Source organism: Tamandua tetradactyla, chromosome 20 (assembly GCF_023851605.1).
Source record: "Tamandua tetradactyla isolate mTamTet1 chromosome 20, mTamTet1.pri, whole genome shotgun sequence".
Classification (NCBI taxonomy): domain Eukaryota; kingdom Metazoa; phylum Chordata; class Mammalia; order Pilosa; family Myrmecophagidae; genus Tamandua; species Tamandua tetradactyla.
Window position 1 is genome coordinate 62097849 of NC_135346.1, and position 19917 is coordinate 62117765.

At 39.5% G+C, this 19917-nt stretch overlaps 1 long non-coding RNA gene across 1 annotated transcript in view; it reads left to right on the forward strand.

Annotated features, from left to right (window-relative positions):
* The window catches only part of LOC143664232 (uncharacterized), a 62124-nt gene that overhangs the window by 27356 nt on the left and 14851 nt on the right, over nt 1–19917 (forward strand). The window contains exon 4 of the long non-coding RNA XR_013166385.1: nt 10256–10393. This is a non-coding gene — a long non-coding RNA (uncharacterized LOC143664232). The remainder of the gene's footprint in view (nt 1–10255; nt 10394–19917) is intronic.

Genomic DNA, 19917 nt, shown 5'->3' on the forward strand with positions numbered 1-19917 from the left:
CTGGTTTTAATGGCTTCAAATTGCGAAGTCCTGGGATCTGAATTCCTTGAGAGAGGGATTCCGCCTGAGTTGCGTTTCACCCCTCCTGGGGAAGGGTCAGGTGGTAGAGAGCCCTGAAAGCAGCCTGTTTCTGCATTTGGGGCAGTTGCAACTTGTGTAATCCCGGCGCTGAGCCCAGAGGCACCAAGCCTCCATAGAAACAGCCGCAGAAGGCTCTGTTTCGCCCCGTTTCCTCTTTTTCAGGTAGCCCAATAGGCGACTTCCACCTTGATCAGTTTCACCTGAGCTGGGGGCCTACTTCTAGTAGTCAGAATTTGTCCATTAACGCCACTACTGGTGTTTGGTTGGACTCAGGCCCCACTACTGTTGGAGACTCTTTCCTTTCCCTCCAGGTAGCCGCCTGTGGGGGAGGGGCGCCGGTCGCCGGCAGCTGCGGCTTGGGGAATTTGCCGATCCGAGACTCCCAGCTGGTCCGGGAAGGAGGGAGGGAGGGGTGCCGCCGGCCACCAGCCCCCACGGCCCTGGGAAGTGCGCGCTGCTCGGGGAGCTCACTGCAGCAGAGTCTCGCAGGGGGTCCAGCCGGTCCAGACTGTGGTACGCTGTGTGTCCAGTTTCTGTCGTGGCTCCGGGAGCTGTTCTGCACTATTTCTGGTTATTTAGTAGTTGTTCTGGAGGAGGAACTAAGACGTGCGCACCTTACTAAGCCACCATCTTGGCCCCCCTCCTCTCCCCCTCATTTTTGAAGGACAGTTTGGTGGTTATAGAACTCTTGGCTGGCAGCTTTCTCTTTCAGAATCTTAAATATAAATACCACCGTCTTCTTGCCTCTAGGATTTCTGATGAGAAATCCACAGATTGTCTTAGCAAACTTCCTTTGAATGTTATGGATTGCTTTCTGTGGCTGCTTTCAAAATTCTCTCCTTGTCTTTAACATTTGACAATCTGATTAGTAAGTGTCTTGGAGTAGATCTCTGCAGATCTATTCTGTTTGGGGTTCAATGCCCTTCTTAGATCTGTAATTTTATGTCTTCTGTAACAGATGGGAAATTTTATTTCCTTCTATAGTCTTTCTGCTCCTCTTCCCTTATCTTCTCCTCCTGGAACACCTATATCATGTATATTCATGTGCTTCATGTTGTCATTCAATTCCCTGAGACCCTGATCATATTTTTCCATTCTTTTCCTTTTATTTTATTTTATGTGTCAAATTTCAGATGTCCAGTCTTCTAGTTCACTTATCCGTTCTTCTGCCTCTTCAAATATATTGTTGTAGGTTTCCATTATTTGTTTGTTTTTCATCTCTTCTATTGTGCCTTTCATTTCCACAAGGTCTGCACTTTGTTTTTTCTAACTTTTGAGTTCTTCTTTGTATTTGCCCAATGTTTTCTTTATATCTTCCCACAACTTCTTGATTTGATTTTTTATGAGATTTTCCATGTCTATTTGAACATCTTGAATTAGTTGTTTTAACTCCTGTATCTCATTGGTTGGTCTATTCCTTTCACTGTGCCATATCTTCTGTTTTCCTAATATGATTTGTTCTTTTTTGCTGGCATCTAAGCATTTGATTTCCTTTATTAGTTTATCTTGGAGGTTGTTTTCACTCTTTTACCTAGGGTTTTCTTGCTGGATGGCTTTGTTCTCTGTCTGTCCTTTTACATTCAGTTCAAGTTATTCTAGACCTCTAGCATAGGTTCTGTTAAATGGTCAAAATTTTTCAGTTTTTGTTTTTCCATTCCTTACCCTGCCTACATAGAGCCTATTTTTGAGGAGGGTCTCCTCAGATATTATTGACCCCAGACAGATTTCCCAGGCCATACAGGCCTACGTCTCAGGAGGACAGAGTAGCCAGCATCAATTTTCCCTGAGGGTGAGACCCAGCAAACTGTCAGAGTTTCCTATGCAGCCTCTAGATTCTGTGCTTATCATATCCCACCCAGCATGCAATGCTTGTCTTCCCAGAAGTGTAAAGCAATGCAGTGCCTTTAATTTCAGCAGACTTTCCCTGCCAGGGACATAGTTGAGACAGAGGCTGAGGTAGTAAGCAGGTTTTGATTGCTTCAGTTTTCCAGCTCCTAGGGCCTGAACGGGCCTCCACTTGATCTGGGCCCTACCTCCTTTTTCTTAAGGAAGATATGCCCTTTAGAGAATTAACCCCTTTCATTTGACTAGCTACCTTGTCTCTCAGACACTCCTTAGTTTCACCCTTGCCTCGGACAGGAGAGTGCTTGCTGTTCTATCTAATGAGAAGTAAAAAAACAAAAACCAAAAAGTCTTTTCAGAGCCTGACACCCCACTTCCCAGATTGGCCAATGAAGAGTTTGAGTTGGTATGTGGTTCTATGTATCTCCAGCTCTATGTGCCCCCATTCCTTGGGAGCCAGCCCTGCCCTAGTATTTTGTGCTCTCCAACTCAAAAAGCCTCTGTTTTGGTTCTTTTTTCCCATCAGCCCCACCCTCTTTCTTCCAGGACAAAAACTCCTGGTTTCCTTAGTACTTATTCTAGGTTTATCTGTGCTTGGGGCCTGTTTTCAGTAGTCAGAATTTGTTAATAATTCAGCAGTTGGACTTTGGTTGACATAAGCTCTTGCTACTAGCAAAGTCTGTTTCCTTCCCCTTAGGGGAACCAGCCTGCTGTGCCTGTGAGGGAGGGGTGCCAGCCTCTCTGGTTTGGGAGACTTACAGTTCTCAGCCATTCCACCCATTCCTGACTGGTATACATTGTATGTCCGGTCACTGATGCCCCTCCCCCAGCAGCTGTTCCATGTAGTTCATGGCAATTTACTAACTTCTCTGGAGGACAAATTAAATTGTACAGTTCACTATGCTGCGGTCTTGCATCTTGCCCCTCACAACAATTATTGAGTAGATGGATGAATGAAAGAAAGATTCTGCCTTCATATTTTTAGAGCATATACCTTTTTATGTACCCAAGAAAACAGACTTTGAAATACATGCTGGACACATGCCTTAAATCACAAAAGATTAATTTTGTGCCAATAAAAACTATGTCTGCTTTCTGAGCCTTTCTTCAATTACCCAAATCACTTCTAAATTAACTATAAAAAGAAGTATTACAATCCCCCCCTTAAAGGTGAAACCATTGAAGCTCTAAGTGGGCAACCTTGGTCACGGTCATATGGCCATTAAGTGGTAGAGCAAGAACTGCCCATAGGTTTGACCTGCTACGTGATGTTTCTTTCCTGTCTACTCTTGCTCCCTTGGTTGCCTCATCTAGTCTAATGGTTCCTTAGACTAACTATGTACTGTGGACTTTTCAGTTTATACTCCAGGCCTGCGCATGTATGCAAATCTCAGATTCATATATCCAGCTGCCTATGTTGCGTCTTCTCTTAGGTAGATGATCAAATCTCTAACTTAACACTTTACAAGCTACATCTGCAGTCTCCTAATCTCCACTGATGGCAACTCTTCTCTTCCAGTTGCTGAGGCCAGAAACCATGGTGTCACCTCTGACTTCTCTCTTTTCATGCCCGCACGTAAAATCCATCAACAAATCCCATGAACTCTATCTTTAAAACTATCAAGATAGCAATAATTTCTCACAGCTAACTCATCTTCCTGTCCTTACTAGAATGATTATGCTAAAAAGTAAGTCAAATCATATCCATCTTCGTTGAAAAGCCTACATTCTCTGTCACCTACTCTGAGTAAGTACCCAACATCATTATAATGGTCCACAGAACCCTATTCTAGCTACACCCTTCCATACTCATTACCTCTTTAATCCCATTTCTAAATTATCCAAATCTAGATTAAGAGCTGAAGCAGATTCTTATCCCAGTCTCTGGTCATGTTTGTATACAGTCTTCCTTTGGAGAAGAATGACAACCAGTTTGGCAAAAAAATAAAATAAAATAAAAAACAAAGTAAAAGCAAAAAATCTTGTTGGCAACAATGGAGAAATATAATTATTAAAATACTCTATATGGCCCAAAGAAAATTACACTTTAAAAATAGGCGTAATAGGGCGGGCCGCGGTGGCTCAGCGGGCAAGAGTGCTTGCCTGCCATGCCGGAGGACCTCGGTTCGATTCCCGGCCCCAGCCCATGTAAAAAACAAACAAACAAACAAAATATATAATAAAACAAGAAAATGTTTAAAGATGTTTCCCTTTCTTCCTTCCTTCCATCCTTCCTTCCTTCTCTCTGTCTTTCCTTCCCTTCCTCCCTAAAAAAAAAAAAAAAAAAAAAAAAAAAAAAAAAAATAGGCGTAATAAATAGGGGACTCAAAAATAAAATTTGCCCGAGATAATCTTTGGGAAAAGTAATTCTTCCTTACTATTTGGGATTTAACTATAAAGATAAAGAGCTTACTGGCCAGCTTTTCTGACTGCAGCCTGCAATGATTTCCTATGCATAGCAGTCAGGCAGTCATTGCTATGAAAATCAGAGTATAATTGCTAGGGAGACAAATTCTATTTGTTTCTCCCCATTGTTTCCTGCATGTCACAGAAATAAACTTTTTCTTTTATCTCTCTGTGTGTGTGCGTGTATTAGCAGGCTGTAATGGAAACTGTGGTTTTCAGTTTTGAAAGCACACAACCACTGGACAACATTTCGTAAAAGACTCACTTCAGGTAGGTTTGATAAGACCGATGCCTCCTGCTTAAACAGTCAATGCAGAAACATCGATATCATGAAGGCCACACCGCTCAGGCTGGCACGTCACCCAGACGCACAGTTGTTTTTGATATGGAGGACATATGTTTTACCCATATGGAGACGCATGGTATGGTGGCCTGTCAGCTCTGCGAAATGCAGTTTAGTGTCTGTCCATGAAACACTGTGTCTATGGAACTCTAAAAACACTTTTTTTTAATGCAAAAAATTCAGTCAGAGGATCTCAGTGTTTTTTGAAAAGTCAAAGACAAACACTACTTGATCCAATTATTTGATTGCTTTATTTAACAAATAAGGCTCTTATTGAACCAATTGAGATTTAAAGTAAGAATGCTGATCGATTATTCTGAGGCCGTGTATGGGGATTTCATAGTAAATTGAGTCTTTCACACAGAGGAATTTTTTATTCATTGTCTTCCTAAGAACAGTGGTGTCATTCAGAGATCTCAGAAGACCATTATCACAGGAGGAGCACATCCATTATCACAGGGGGAGCACATCCATTATCACAGGGGGAGTACATCCATTATCACAGGAGGAGCACATCCATTATCACAGGAGGAGCACATCCATTATCAGAGGAGGAGCACATCCATTATCAGAGGAGGAGCACATCCATTATCACAGGAGGAGCACATCCATTATCACAGGGGGAGCACATCCATTATCACAGGGGGAGCACATCCATGATCACAGGAGGAGCACATCAATCATCACAGGGGGAGCACATCCATTATCACAGGGGGAGCACATCCATTATCACAGGAGGAGCACATCCATTATCAGAGGAGGAGCACATCCATTATCACAGGGGGAGCTCATCCATTATCACAGGAGGAGCACATCCATTATCACAGGGGGAGCACATCCATTATCACAGGGGGAGCACATTCATTATCACGGGAAGAGCACATCCATTATCACAGGAGGAGCACATCCATTATCACTGGGGGAGCACATCCATTATCACGGGAAGAGCACATCCAGCGTCACAGGACGAGCGCGTATCATCCAGGGCAGGATCTTTCACGGTCTAGGTCCCACTGCCCAGGTGCTATGGATGAGCACCTTTAATAACTCCCTTTGGACTCGATTCTCCCATCCCCTAGGAAAGGAAGCACCCAGCTAAGCTCTGTTTCCTGTGATTCCTAACCCCAGGGATCCATGATGGGGGCAGGGAAGCTCTGATAATAATCTGTTCCACTGGCTAATTTCACGCTGTAACTTACTGCTTAATCAAGGCCTGAGGGTGAGATGTTAGTGTGGGCATCCTTAGGGAATATTTCTAATTGCAATTTGTAGAGTTGTGGAATGAAGAATTAGAAATAGAAAAGAGTTTTACATACTGATCTTGTAAAGATGACATGAATTCAACTGGTTGGGGTTTTATGAGGCATGGAGTTGCAACCACTATAACCCAGAATAAAATTTTCCAATCTTTTATAGGCCATCTTAATTGATTACCACTTATTCAGGGGTAAAGGAGATTCTTATCGTACTTACTTACAATGCCACCTTCACTTACTAAGCTTGCTATTTCTAATTAGAGATGGCTACATCAGTGGTTTATATTAAGGAATTTCCTGTGCACATTTGAAAAATATGCAACCTAATTTAATTTAATACAATTTAAATATTTATTACACACCTCTTAAGTAAGAGATAATGAATATAAAGAAAATATCTCTGAAGAACGGCTCTTGCTTTCAAGGTAACCGCTGCATAGAGTTATGAAAGAGAATAAAGTCAAGAGGAACATATTCTGCAACAAGTGTCAGCCCTTGGCCTCCCTGACCTCATGGGTCTAATCACCAGCAGAGGCGGTGGGGATTGCAGGGCTGGTCTCACCCAGCTTCCTGGCAGGAATCAGTGCTCCTGAAAACGGGATCCATGTACCATATAAACCAGTTTCATCGTCATCCATATGGTGTGTCTTCCAATTGGAAGTATAAAAATACAAAATGTTCAAAGTTCTTTCTAAGCCTTGTCAAAGTATTGGTGATTGATATATTATTATTATTAATTAGTTTTTCTAATTGAGAACACTGCAGAATGACAAAAGAGCATTTGAAGGAAGGAGATTTATATATTATTTTGGAAAGCAAAACCACAAATAAGATTACTGCATGACATATGTTTTGTTTGCCTTTCTACATACACTAAATCCATAATCCTGCTCTTAATTTCTCTACCAGCTATAAATTCATAATGTATTGGTTTCTGCAAGTTTGCATCTAATCTCACTAGGTTGTAAACACGAAAATCTTTAAAAATTAGTAATGTGTACTTCAAAAAACTTAAACTTGAGTTTATGAACTGCCAGGCAAGGGAACACCCCAAAATGCACGGAGGAGTTTGATGAAGGGGAAAGTTCACGAGAGCTTATAGAACAGGCTTAATAATGGGAATGCTAGTAAAAGGTTGAAAACTTGCTTTCTGTCAGGACAGTTGATTAAACTAAATTGCATTATTTATTGGTCAGGAAATCATTTTAAGTTAAGACCTAAACAGGACATCTTCAAGTTCTGTGATCCTTGTTAATTTGGCTTTTGTGCCAATTAGTTTCTGGTCATTTAACAGCTTCTTGTTTGATGAAAGAAAATACTTGATTGGATGCATCATCGCCAGTTGACGCTACAACGGGATTTCTTCCTTTTTCATTTGCAAATGTATTGTGGCAAAAAGGTGCTTTCCCTACTACTTCCAGATTAGAATTAAGTAGACTAATTAAAATTTATTTAATATGAAGTAATAAAAAGGATAAACCAATCAGTCATCATTTTGCTTTCTCCCAAGCATGGAATAATTTCTTTCATATAATAAATATACAGAAATTTTCACTTAGTTAAGTAATGGCTTTGAAAGTATTTGGAGCAACCTATTTGATTTTTTTGGATGTTAGCTTTTCTGATGGTTAATTCTTATCTTATGGGTCATTTATAAAAAATGAAATAACTGTGTCAGATTTAGGAGCTGGTTTTGGTTGAAATGTTGCCTTCACATAATCAGGGATTCATTCTCAGCAGGAAGGAGCTGTGTGTTACCTGGTGTGTTTGGTCAGGCTGGGGGACTGTACTTTAGCCCTGTGGCTCTCAGCCCTGCAGGAGCCATTGAAACTGGGTCTCCTCTGTCTCTGGGGAGCAACGGCTGTGCACACTTAATGTTATAAAATCGGGACTTTGACAGCTATTACTAGAAATCTTAACCACTATCAGCAGTGCTATGTCAAGATTCACTTATAAGAATATAAATAATGGCATCATTACTTATAACAGAAAAAAGCAGGAAATAACAAAAAACAGCAATTGGTGGAAAATAATCATTCTACTATCATATAATGGAATACTATACATCTGTCAGTAACAATGTTAAGAAATTTTTTAATGGTATAGAAAGACGTGTGTACAGGATGATCCCCATTTTGGAAATATTTTAAACTAGTGGGTATATCTGTGTATTTGTGTGTTTTCACAGAACAAAGACTGTAATGAGATCCACTAAAAACAATAAGGGATTGTTTACTGGTAGTAGGATCCTGGGTTATTTAATGTTTTTTTCTTATTTGTAATTTCTATTTTTTTTGTATCAACTATATAAAAATTTAATAATCATGAAAACACAAGTGTTTGACATTGAAAGAACGAAGAGAGATATTTTATATCCATTTCAGATTAATGAAATCTGAACTTGTTGGTATGCAGGCAAGCAGAAAAGCGAAAGATGAGGGAATATTAACAGAGATGGCATCTGTAGAGGACAAAAATGGTGTGTATTACATGGATAAGTCAAGGTACTTCCTTTGAAAACGGCCTCATTCTTCATCATAGCACTGAGAATTCAAATGCGGTTGCATAGCGCTGATGTCTATTGTGCTCAATCAATCGCTACAGCATGAAAATTGCAGAACATCACAGTTTAGTGAAAATCTCTTTCGTTTATACCCTATCAATTCTACAGACGGACAAAGTGAGGTCTGGGAAGGGTTCATGGTTTAGCGTCATTAGTGAAATTAAACTCTTGTTCTTTTCCAATTGAAAGGTGCTAGTGTGGGGGCAGAGGGGAGTGAAAGATGGAGCATAAGTTGGTGATGTTTTATGTTTGCCCTCAGCCCTAGCACTTAATGTCTGAGATCCAACCATCCTGTTAACTGAGCATCTGGGGATTGATGAGTTTGTGAGTAATCAGAACAAGAGAAAAATGCTTTATTGCCGTGGAACTTGAACTTGAGCAGCGGGAAGATTCCTTAAGTCAGATTGTTAGGCTCCACCCCAGAGTTTCTAATTCAGTAGGTGAATAAATGGAGAGCCCAATAATTTGCATTTCTGGCAAGCGCTTAGGTGGTGCCGGGCTGTTAATCGGGGTCCACACCTTAAGAACCATGTATTTAGTGCTTTGCTACTCAGAGTGTGGTTCAAGGACCGGGAGCTGCGGCATCACCCAGGAGCTGTTGGAAAGGGAGAACGTAGACCTCACTCCAATTCCAGAGTCGGAACCTGCGTTTTAGCAAAACCCTCATACAATCTTTATGTACATGACAGTTTGGGAAGCAGTTGTTTGTTATAAAGATTGAGTAAAGAATAAAGCTGGAACTTGGGTATTTTCTGTTTCAAATGTATATTTTTCTCAAGTATCAGAGTGATAAATAAAACAATAATACAAAATATATAAATCATTATAAAGCTCTTCAGACTTCTGAGCTTGGCTGCTGTTTACAATAGCTCAAACTTCCTCAGTCTTGGCTCCTTTATTCCATAAAAAGAAAATGATTTGGAATAGATGAACATATCATTTCTGAGTTCATCAGATCAATTTCATGTAGCTTAGAAACTCAAGAAACCCAATGAACTGTTCACACTATCGGAGAGGAGAAAATGAATAAGCTATTACATTTTTCCAACACTTAACAGCTCAGAGTCAGCTGTTGGCTAACCTCCTACCTCTGATACTGTGCCTTTGAAATTATCACTATGGCCAGCTTGCTTCTGTGTCTCAGTGGGCAGTGCAGGGAGGATGTGGGATCCTGAGATAATGAGGATCATGTCTTTAGGGTCCTCTTCCTTCCCCATTGTAAAATTAGCCTTGGGTTGACAACCAGAGAAAAAACAATGGCTTCTTTAGTTACCTAAAGCAACTTTCAGGACCTTCTAATCTTCCATGTACTCTCTCTTCTCCACCTTGTCTTTTGAAGCGTTAGACCTTTGGAAGAAATGATGTCTATGTTTGCTCTGATTCTTAGGACCAGAGGAAAGAAAAAAAACCTTATTTCTAACTCATTTCTCACTTTCCTTAAGAAGAGATTTGCTCCCTGTGTGCTTGTAAGAGGATAAGGTTTTGGGAATCTTGGCATCTCAGATTTCTGAGGAATAGAGGAAGAGGTTACATTATCTTGTCATCCAGTCCTAGAATTTCCTGAGAGCAAAGTGAACCCAGAATGGTGATTTTTCTCTTTCATGTTTCAGACTTTCCCCCCACACTATGTACACACATGAGCGCATGCGCACACACAAGTGTGCCCCACATGTGCTCTCACGTACTTTCCTTCTCTCTTCCCCTGCAGAAAGGCTCCTTCCTTCTCTACTATGCACATTCACCCTGGGCTCTTGTGGTTCGCAGGAGCACAAACCAGTGGTCAGATATAATATCCTCCTTCTGCTACTTTGGTTTTGAACTGCCCAGAGTGAAGTGAGACATCCTTGCTGAGAAACCAAGCCACAGTAAGAGGATGGGAAATTGTCTACTAAGAGGAGTCTGGTGAGTATTACTCTGGGCACTGCCTTTTGGGAAAGACAGAACAGAGATGGAGAGACTTTATGGTATGCATTGGATATCATAGGCACAGGATGTGTTTTCAGAAGGTTTACTTCTTTCTGAATATGTTAGGTTTACCAGATTGAGCGAATAAAAGTATTTCAGCATTGCATGGGGCATATTTATACTCTAAAAAGTGTTGTGTATCTGAAATTAAAATTTAACTGGAAGTTCTGTATTTTGTCTGGCAACTCTAGACCAAGGTCCCTCGATTCTGGATTCTTTCTGTGCCTCTCTTTCCTTACTGGGTTTTAGGGCTTATGCTTCCTACCCTAATTGGCTTCATGGGATTAGTATGATAATAAACATCAGGTTTATGAAATTATTGTTTGAAATCTCTGAGAGTAGACACAACATATGCACTCAATCCTTCTGATTAAGGTAGTGCTTTCTCTTGGCACCTTGTAGACGTACACGGTTCAAAAACTTTCTAAGCTGTAGGACAGTTACAGACAACAGACATTATTATTTTCACATGTGGCTTAAATCTTAAATGACTGTCTCTCTGATTCTTAGGTACTTTGCAAGCCCACCCTCTCATGCATACCCCTATTAGACAGTTTTATATACGACATTACTGGATTAATTTAGTTAAGGCAAACATTACTCTGGTGTTCTAATGGGCACATCCATTCCCTAGTAGTGAGAAGCTAAGGTCCAGATGACTTGGTTTGGATTTTAAGGTCCTCTGTATTCTGTTTTAATCACTCCCTTCTCATTCTCTTATCACTTTGGGCATCGTCTCCGCCACCTTGCTTAGCACCCAGTCTATAACTGTTTCATAACTAATAGTTCACCCTGTCAGGCTAAGAATTGCTTGAGTGTACCTTTGCAACCCCCACACGTCTTAGAGCTTAGTACAAAGCAGAGATTTAAAGAATACGTGCGTAATTGGTTTAATTGAACATCCTGTTCTTCCCTTTCTTCTATAAATTTATTTCATAGACTTTATTCCCTTGTCAAGCCTGACTACTTCCTAATATTTTTACTTTCCATTAACTTTCTTTGGCTAGCAGAGTTAACTTTCAACCATCTTTACTCTTCCACATTTTCGTTCTGCAATGCTCAGTTCAAAGTCAACGTCTGCTCTCTGCCAGAAATTATTCTTTCACTAACTCTGTGTACCATAAAAAGTTTACTTACATTGTGACAGCTAACATATCAGGTCTGGTGCTGTGATTGCACATGTGTATCCTTTTTAGATTATTGTGTGCATTAGCTTTTAAAAAATCAGAGATTTTATAGTTGTGAAGATTAAAGCTGAGGGAGGATGAAAACTTGGCAAAGTCACATTTGCTATATGTCATAAAACTGGGATGTAATTTTTGATGTCAAATTATGTGGCATTTCCATTATGCCCCACAGTTTTTCTTTCAGATAAGGTAAAATTTAATATTTTCTATGTAGAAATGGATTTAATATTTTCTGTGTAGAAATGGATTTTTTTTTCACCAGAAGGACAATGCCTTTTATCCTCTTTGAAATTCCTGAAATCCTTGCATAAATGCTCTGCAGACAGAAGGTTCTTGTAAAATGTTTCTTGGCTCATACAAAGAAGTGCTCATAGTTCTCATCTAAAACAAGGAAGCAGAATATAAGATGATGACTTTGTGATACTGAGACTTAAAGGATCTTTCCATTTTTAATCACCTTCTTCCCTGTGTTGATTTTAAACACTCCCAATAGGATCTGTTACCATGTTCTGATAAGGTTGACAGTCTCTCTGGGAAAAGCCATGAACCTCTCTCATCATATAAAAATTAAATCAGCAAAAGGATGCCAATTCAATTCAGTCATGCTGTAAATGAAGACATTTGGACTCAGAGAGATGCCAGTATTTTGGCTTGTCAGTCATCTGGTGTGTAACTGGATGGACACTCAAGGCTGGAATTCTTCATTCCAGTCGTGTGAAGCTGCAGTTACACCTCCTCATTCTGCTCCTCAGTCATTGCTCTTTGCTTGGAATCCATCACCTCACTGTCTTGAGAAGCCTGTTTACTGGGTTTCAGTTCTACTTTAAGATTCAGAAAGATGAGAAGAGGAAGAGGAGGCGGTTGCTTGAGGAGGTCTCAGGGTTGGCATCACAGTCTTTTCTGGGAATTTCAGGGCAGCCAGAGTTGGTAGGACTCAAAGGAACTGTCCAGACTAAATAACTCCATTTGACTTGTACTGAAACAGCAATAGTAATTCCTGATATTTATTTACGGTTTTTTCTATGCCCCACACAGTGTTAAGAAGTTCAAAGGAATTATCTCATTAAATTTTCATAGTAACTCTCTTAAGTGATTATTATTGTCCCTATTTCCTTTGGAGCTTGTATAAATGCAACATCAAATATCAAATAAGTAACATCATTGGATATATTTATTAATTGGTATTGGGAGATATTTTATTATGAAGAATTAAACCATGGTTACTTTATGTTTTAGCCACTCAATGGATCAGCGAATTTGGAAAATCAAATTAACAACATTGCTGGGAGATCATGTAATCAGAAAAATTGGAAGTGGATAGTTTTTGAATAAATAGTTCACCCAGAAAATTATAAAGCCAGATTAATTATCTCTATTTCAGCAAAACTACAACAATCATTACTTTTCTTTTATCAGCTTTGTATTACTGTCATCACTTTATCAACTTCTGTATGCATCCATATATATCTCTCACCATTATAATACAAATGCTTTGAGGACACAGGTTGCAAATTTTTGGATGATTTTGCAGCCTGTGTCCTCACAATGTCTCCAGCACACAGAGCAGCTAAGGGGCCAAAGCCTGACTCCTTTGAGCCTCTTTACCTACACTGAAGTTCTCCTCCCAGGACAGTACTTAACATACCCTGTCAAATTCCAGCTTTCTGAACTTAACTTTTCTATGCACCCGTTTCACACACACAAGCTTTCTCTTGCTGGATTGCAGTCTCCCCACTCCAGTCTCTGCATCTCTCTCACTGCCTAAGAATGCTTGGTCTCTTAGGGCCAATTCTGTGTTAGAGCCTTCAGTTGGTGGAATGTCTTCTCTACATCTGATTTTCCATGCAACCTTCCTTGTCCACTCAAAAGATGACTGTCATCCCTCCAATTCTGAATCTAGCCATTTAGTGCCTTCATATTTCTTAAATCACTTATAGGGTAATGGATGGAGAAAGGATTTTGAGGTTTAGGGTAAAAATGCTTCTCTAGACAGTAGACTGGAGGAGAAAATTACACAATTGTGCCTACAGAGTTGAATTCAAATGCTTGCCCTGATGAAAAGTTCACTCTTTTTAAGTTTAACAAACATTTATGGAAATCTTGTATGAGCCATAACTCTTGGCTTCAAGAAAAAATAATCAAATATAAAGGAGAGATGGCTATGGAAACAGATAAAGACTGTTTCAAAATAATGAGTGAATATGCCCCTACAAAAAGCATTACATGGAATGCAAGGTAGTTCAGGGGATGCAAAGGTAGTTCACCTGCCATGTGGGAGGCCTGGGTTTGATTCCCAGCCCATGCACTTCCAAACAAACAAACAGACAAAGCAAACAAAGAAAGAAAACAAACAAACAAAAATTCTACAAGTGTTGCTGCAATAACGGTATACTCACATGGAAAAAGACTGAAATGTTACCCCGGCCATATAGCATACACAAAAAAGCATTACACATAGTGTGTGTTAGCTTTTAAAAAATCAGAGATTTTATAGCTGTGAAAATTAAAGCTGAGAGAGGATGAAAACTTGGCAAAGTTACATTTGCTGTATGTCATAAAACTGGGATGTAATTTTTATGTCAAATTGTGTGGCATTTCCATTATGCCACAACAGCTTTTCTTTCAGATAAAGTAAAATTTAATGTTTTCTATGTAGAAGCACAAACAATATGTTATAGGAACAAGAGGAAGGAAGGAGTGTTACTCTGATTTGGGATTGTGAGAAGGAGGTATGTGTATGAGAAATTGCCATTTGGGTTGTTCGAAGTATAAGGTGATTTAGGAATGACAATTAGTTGGTAGTAATTGAAGCTTATTGTTCAAGGATGCATCCAGTAGAAGATGAAGTTAAAAATCGAGTTTGGAGTCTGATGATGAAGGGCCTTCAAGGGCATATAGGATGTGATAGAGCAGTGAACTTTTATGAGCTAAAGAATGATGCAATGTGTTCTGTATTTCAGGGAAAAATATTTGTCTTTAGTGTATAAGGTGGAATGACAGAGAAAGCTGGACAAAGTTAAGAAGTCGTTAAGATTTTCCAAGAAAGAGATGATAAAAAGCTGACATTCAGCAAGAAAAATCATAATCAAAAGGAGATTCAGTAAAAGTAAATGGATTTCAGATGATTCTATCTTGGTGATTGTCAAACAGCAGATGTGGTGTAAGCTAAGGTTAAAATTATCCCCCTGAATGAAGTAAATTTACACTTGGTCTCTCCCTGGAATGTCTCCATCATTAAAGACTTTTTGGGATGTTGCTAATCACACCAGGAGGATGAAGGGGTCTAGAGACAGAAGGGCAAAAGTGGATCTTAGGGCTATAAAAATGTCACTTGACATTTCCAACTTCCTCCTGCAGCTGGTAAACCAATCTTCATCAGATCTATCAGATGGAGGAAGCAGAAATGATAAGAAACAGAGGGTACATTCACTTCAATGATGAATCACTTCCCTTTCTCTGTGATAACACATTTCACTCTTTCCAGACCCAACCGACTGGTCATTTGTTCAACACAAGAGTGACAAAACATGGACCCGGAGTATCCAGATTTTATTCTTGGTCACTTCAGGCCAATGATGTTGCAGGGAAAATGGAAATGATATTTACCAAACCCTTACAGTGTGGCACACGTGATACACAGTTAATTTAATCCTTAAAGCAACACTGAAGGAGCATTGCTAGCCCCACTTCACAAGTTGGAAAACTTAGGGGAAGAGAGGTTCAGTGTCATGGTTGAAAGTGGAAGTTCATGTGCACTAGAGGTGAACTCAGGAAGACTCCAAGGCCCACAGAACTGCCCTGATTATTTGTGAGACGCCTGCCATAGAATTCCTTTCCAGAGGGAGGGAGCGCACAGGCCTATGCTGTGCTCAGGGCCCTGTGGAACCCGAGAGGATGAAGCCTGGTTCTCAGCAAAGGAATATAAAGAGAAGCTCAGAACTTTGTTGCTTATGGTCTATCACCAAGAACCTTCACTGTGAAATCCACTGATTACAGTTACTGATTTCCTCCATCTAATTCTGTAAGACATGGGGATATTCAATTGGGAAAGACTTTCTTGTAGGTGATTTTTGTAAAGATAGAAATATGGTTTGCGTGAAACATTGACTCTTGGTGGGTACATATTTTGGTGTCTCTAACTCTGACATGCTCAGGTGTTACTATGCATTTGTATTTTTTATAAAATGCATATATAGTATGTATATGTATGCACAAATGCACAAGTGCAGGTGTGCACATATATACATATACATGTGTCCCTTTTCTCCTTGCCATCATATTTTTCTGTCATTACCAGATTGTTCCATTAATGCCTGTATTTGCCTTTATATACTCAGCTTTAAAATTTAATTTCTTCCTTTGATCCCAAGTCTCCCTCCAGTTGCTAGCATTTTTCAGTTTCTGACATACATCAAAATCCTTCAGAGATGTAATCAATCACTTCTCCACATTTCTCACTTCTCATTCTATCTTCCTTTTCTCCAATGGAGCTTTTTATTTTCACTCCAATGAGTGCTAACAACTTCTCTTTACAAATCAATAGATTCATTGTCTTCTCTATACTTCCATGATGCACACTCTTGATTTTCCTCCTTTCTTCCTTGTCACTCCTCAGTTTCCCTTGCCGGGTTGTTCTCCTTGCTGTCTATATTTAAATAGTTCTATCTTTGGCTTATCTAGTTTTGTATCTACACTCCCTGTCCAGGTGATCTTCTCTACTCTTCTGTCTTTACAGTCTCTCCCTATGTGGCAGCTCTTGTCTGTGTCTCCAGCTCTGCTCCTCAACTGTGGACTCATGCTATCAGCTATCCTCCTTTCACCTTTCCTCATTTCCCCATAATCGGTTTGTCTTAACTTCCCCAAATCAGTAAATCCCAAAACCATTTACCAACTTGTTTGATTCCAGTCCAAAAATAAATGTCAAGAATACCTCTGAAGTACACCCGGAGTCAAGTTCAGGCCACTTTTATCACTTGTTTCCTCATGGGTCTTTCTTCCCCTCTTCTCTACAGTCTTTCTGGAATACAGTGGTCAGAGACATTATTGCAGAGCCTTAATAAGAGCATTGTCTCTCTTTTCCTTCAAAGTATTTGAAGGATACCTTGACATTCCATGACAGAGATAATAAAATCTCAGCTCTGTCTGTAGACAATAGTGTCCTATGTGACCCAGATACCATGTCCCTCCCAAACATCAGCTTCCAGCACTTTCCAATAATTTAGTATGCACAATCACACTGGCCTTCTGTCTAGTTTTCATCCATGCCGTGCATGTCTCTGCCTCAGAGACTTTGCCCAACCTGTCGCCTCTGCTGTAACGGTCTTGCCCCACATCTTTGAAGGGCTGCCTCCTTCCTGCCATTCAGATTTTAGGTTCGATGTCCCTCTTTAGAGACGCCCTTCCTCCTTGGTGACCCTTCTGAATGCAAGGCAGAATGTTCCCAGTCAGAACCACTCCTACTTTATTTAACTCAGAGTTAGTATCACTGTATAAAATTATTTTGTGTTTTATTTTCTCTTTCTTTCATCTGTGGCTGCTTAGAGAATTTTAATGTAATTTTTTTTCTTTCTTGGCATGGGCAAGCACTGGGAATCAAATCCGGGTCTCCAGCATGGCAGGCAAGAACTCTACCTGCTGAGCCACTGTCACATGGCCCTGTAATTTTATTCATATATTGTATATTCACATATCATATAATCACCTAAAGTGTACAGTCGATGGTTCACAGTATCATCATATAGCTGTGTATTTATCATCACAATAGAAGTTTTAACGTTTTCATTACTCCAAAAAACTAAAGTAAGGATAAAAATAGGTAAAAGTAAAAAAGAACATCCGAAACATCCCATACTCCTTGTCTCCCCTATTATTTATGTTTTTTTATCTGAAAAAAATTTTGTTTTTCAAATAGTTTTTTTAACTTTTAGTATTAAGCATTTTACACTTATTTTTCTTGCATGGGCAGGCACCAGGAATCAAACCCAGGTCTCTGGCATGGTAAACGAGAATTCTGCCACTGAGCCACCATTGCACTACCCTAGTATATGCGTTTTAATATTACTATCACAGCAAAAGATTATTTCCGTGTTTTTACAGATATCATCTGTCATTTTTTTAAACTTTTTAAAAACTTTTTAATTATATAATATAACATATATACAAAGCAAAGAAAGAAAAAAGCAATAGTCTTCAAAGCATTCTTCAATAAGGAATAAATAATTTTTTATCATCACAATTGACTTTTTTCTTTTTTTGTGAAAAATAACATATACAAAACAATAAATTTCAAAGCACATTACAACAGTTAGTTGTAGAACAGATTTCAGAGTTTGGCATAAGATACTGAAGAGTAAAAGAAATATCAATTTAATAATTCAGCATTTATATTCATTTGTTAAACCCTGCCTTCTCTGTATAACTCCACCATCACCTTTGATCTTTCTATCCCACTCTTCAGGGGTATTTGCAGTATGGCCATTCTAACTTTTTCATGTTGGAAGGGGTTGTCAATAATATGGGGTAGGGAAATGGAACTAGCTGATGTTCTGGAGAGTTTGGGCCCTCTAGGTTTCAGGACTTATCTGGTCCAGGGACCAATCTGGAGGTTGTAGGTTTCTGGAAAGTCACCCTAGTGCATGGAACCCTTGTGGAATCTTATATATTACCCTAGGTGTTCTTTAGGATTGGCTGGAATGGTTCTGGCAGATTATGATACATAGCAAGGTCTACCTGAAGCTTGCATAAAAGCAACCTCCAGAGTAACCTCATGACTCTACTTGAACTCTCTCTGCCACTGATATTTCATTAGTTACACTTCTTTTCCCCCTTTTTGGTCAGGATGGAATTGTTGATCTCATGGTGCCAGGGCTGGACTCATCCCTGGGAGTCATCTCCCATGCCGCCAGGGAGACTTTCACCCCTGGATGTCATGTCCCACGTAGGGGGGTGGGCAATGATTTCACTTGCAGAGCTGCGCTTAGAGAGTGAGGCCACATCTGACCAACAAAAGAGGTCCACCAGAAGTAACTCTTAGGCATATCTATAGGTAGGTTAAGCTTCTCCGCTACATGTCTAAGCTTCACAAGAGTAAGCCTTAAGACCAAGCGCTGGCCTATTAATTTGGGTGTCTCTAATGTTTCACACAGGATCAGGGGTTTCCCCGGTGGTAAAGTTTAATAGTATTTAACTATTTTTTTGTCTTTAGTTTCTTACTCATTTATCCATACACTGGATAAAGGAGTGTCAGTCACAAGGTTTTCACAACCACAGTCACACCTTAAAAGCTATATGGTTACACAATCATCATCAAGAATCAAGGCTATTGGATTACAGTTCAACAATTTCAGGTATTTCCCTTTAGCTACTTCAGTACTCTAAAATCTGAAAAGGGTTATCTATATACTAATCAGAATAACTTCTAGAATGATTTCTCAACTCCATTTGAAACCTCTCAGCCATTGAAACTTTATTTTGTTTCATTTCTCTTCTCCCTTTTGGTCAGAAGGCTTTCTAACTCCCACAGTGGTAGGGCCAGGCTCACCCTCAGGAGTTGTGTCCACATTGCCAGGGAGATTTACATCCCCAGAAGTCATGCCCCATGTGGTGGGGAGGACAGTCTCAGAAATTTTTAATCAAAATGAAGACTTTTACTGTGTCCATTTTGTTTTCTTCTGATCCCTAGTAACTAAAACCAAAATTCAAAGAAACTTTGTTAAATTTGTGTAATTTAATCCTTTAATCCTTTGGGATTCCATCCATCCATCATATCTAGTCATCTAACATATCTACCCATCTTCTATCTATGTATCTAACTATTATCCATCTAATCTACAGCTACCTAACTATCTGCACTGTGTATATGTGCACACAATAGAAGCAGGACAAATTTAGTTTAATGGGACAATTTCTTAATAATGACACCAAATAAACTTCTGAATATTAGAGTTATAGGTTTATAGATACTAAGCATCTTGAATATTTCATGATACCTGGATGATCTAGTCTTTCAAAGATGACAGATTGAAAGGGAAGATTAAATAACAGAAAATACATTTTGCTTGTGGTGGAATTAAGCCCAACCCAAATTTTCTCAGGCAACATGGATTTAGGTCTCTTTTGGAGGAAACGTCACGGTTGATTCTCCATAATTGTTTAGCCATACATTCCCGTAGGGCTAAAAGGATAAAATTAAATACATGGACATTTTCCAGAGGACAGAGCTTCAGTCTTCCCATGAGTACAGAAAGAAAGAGAGATAGTAAACCAGATAAAGAA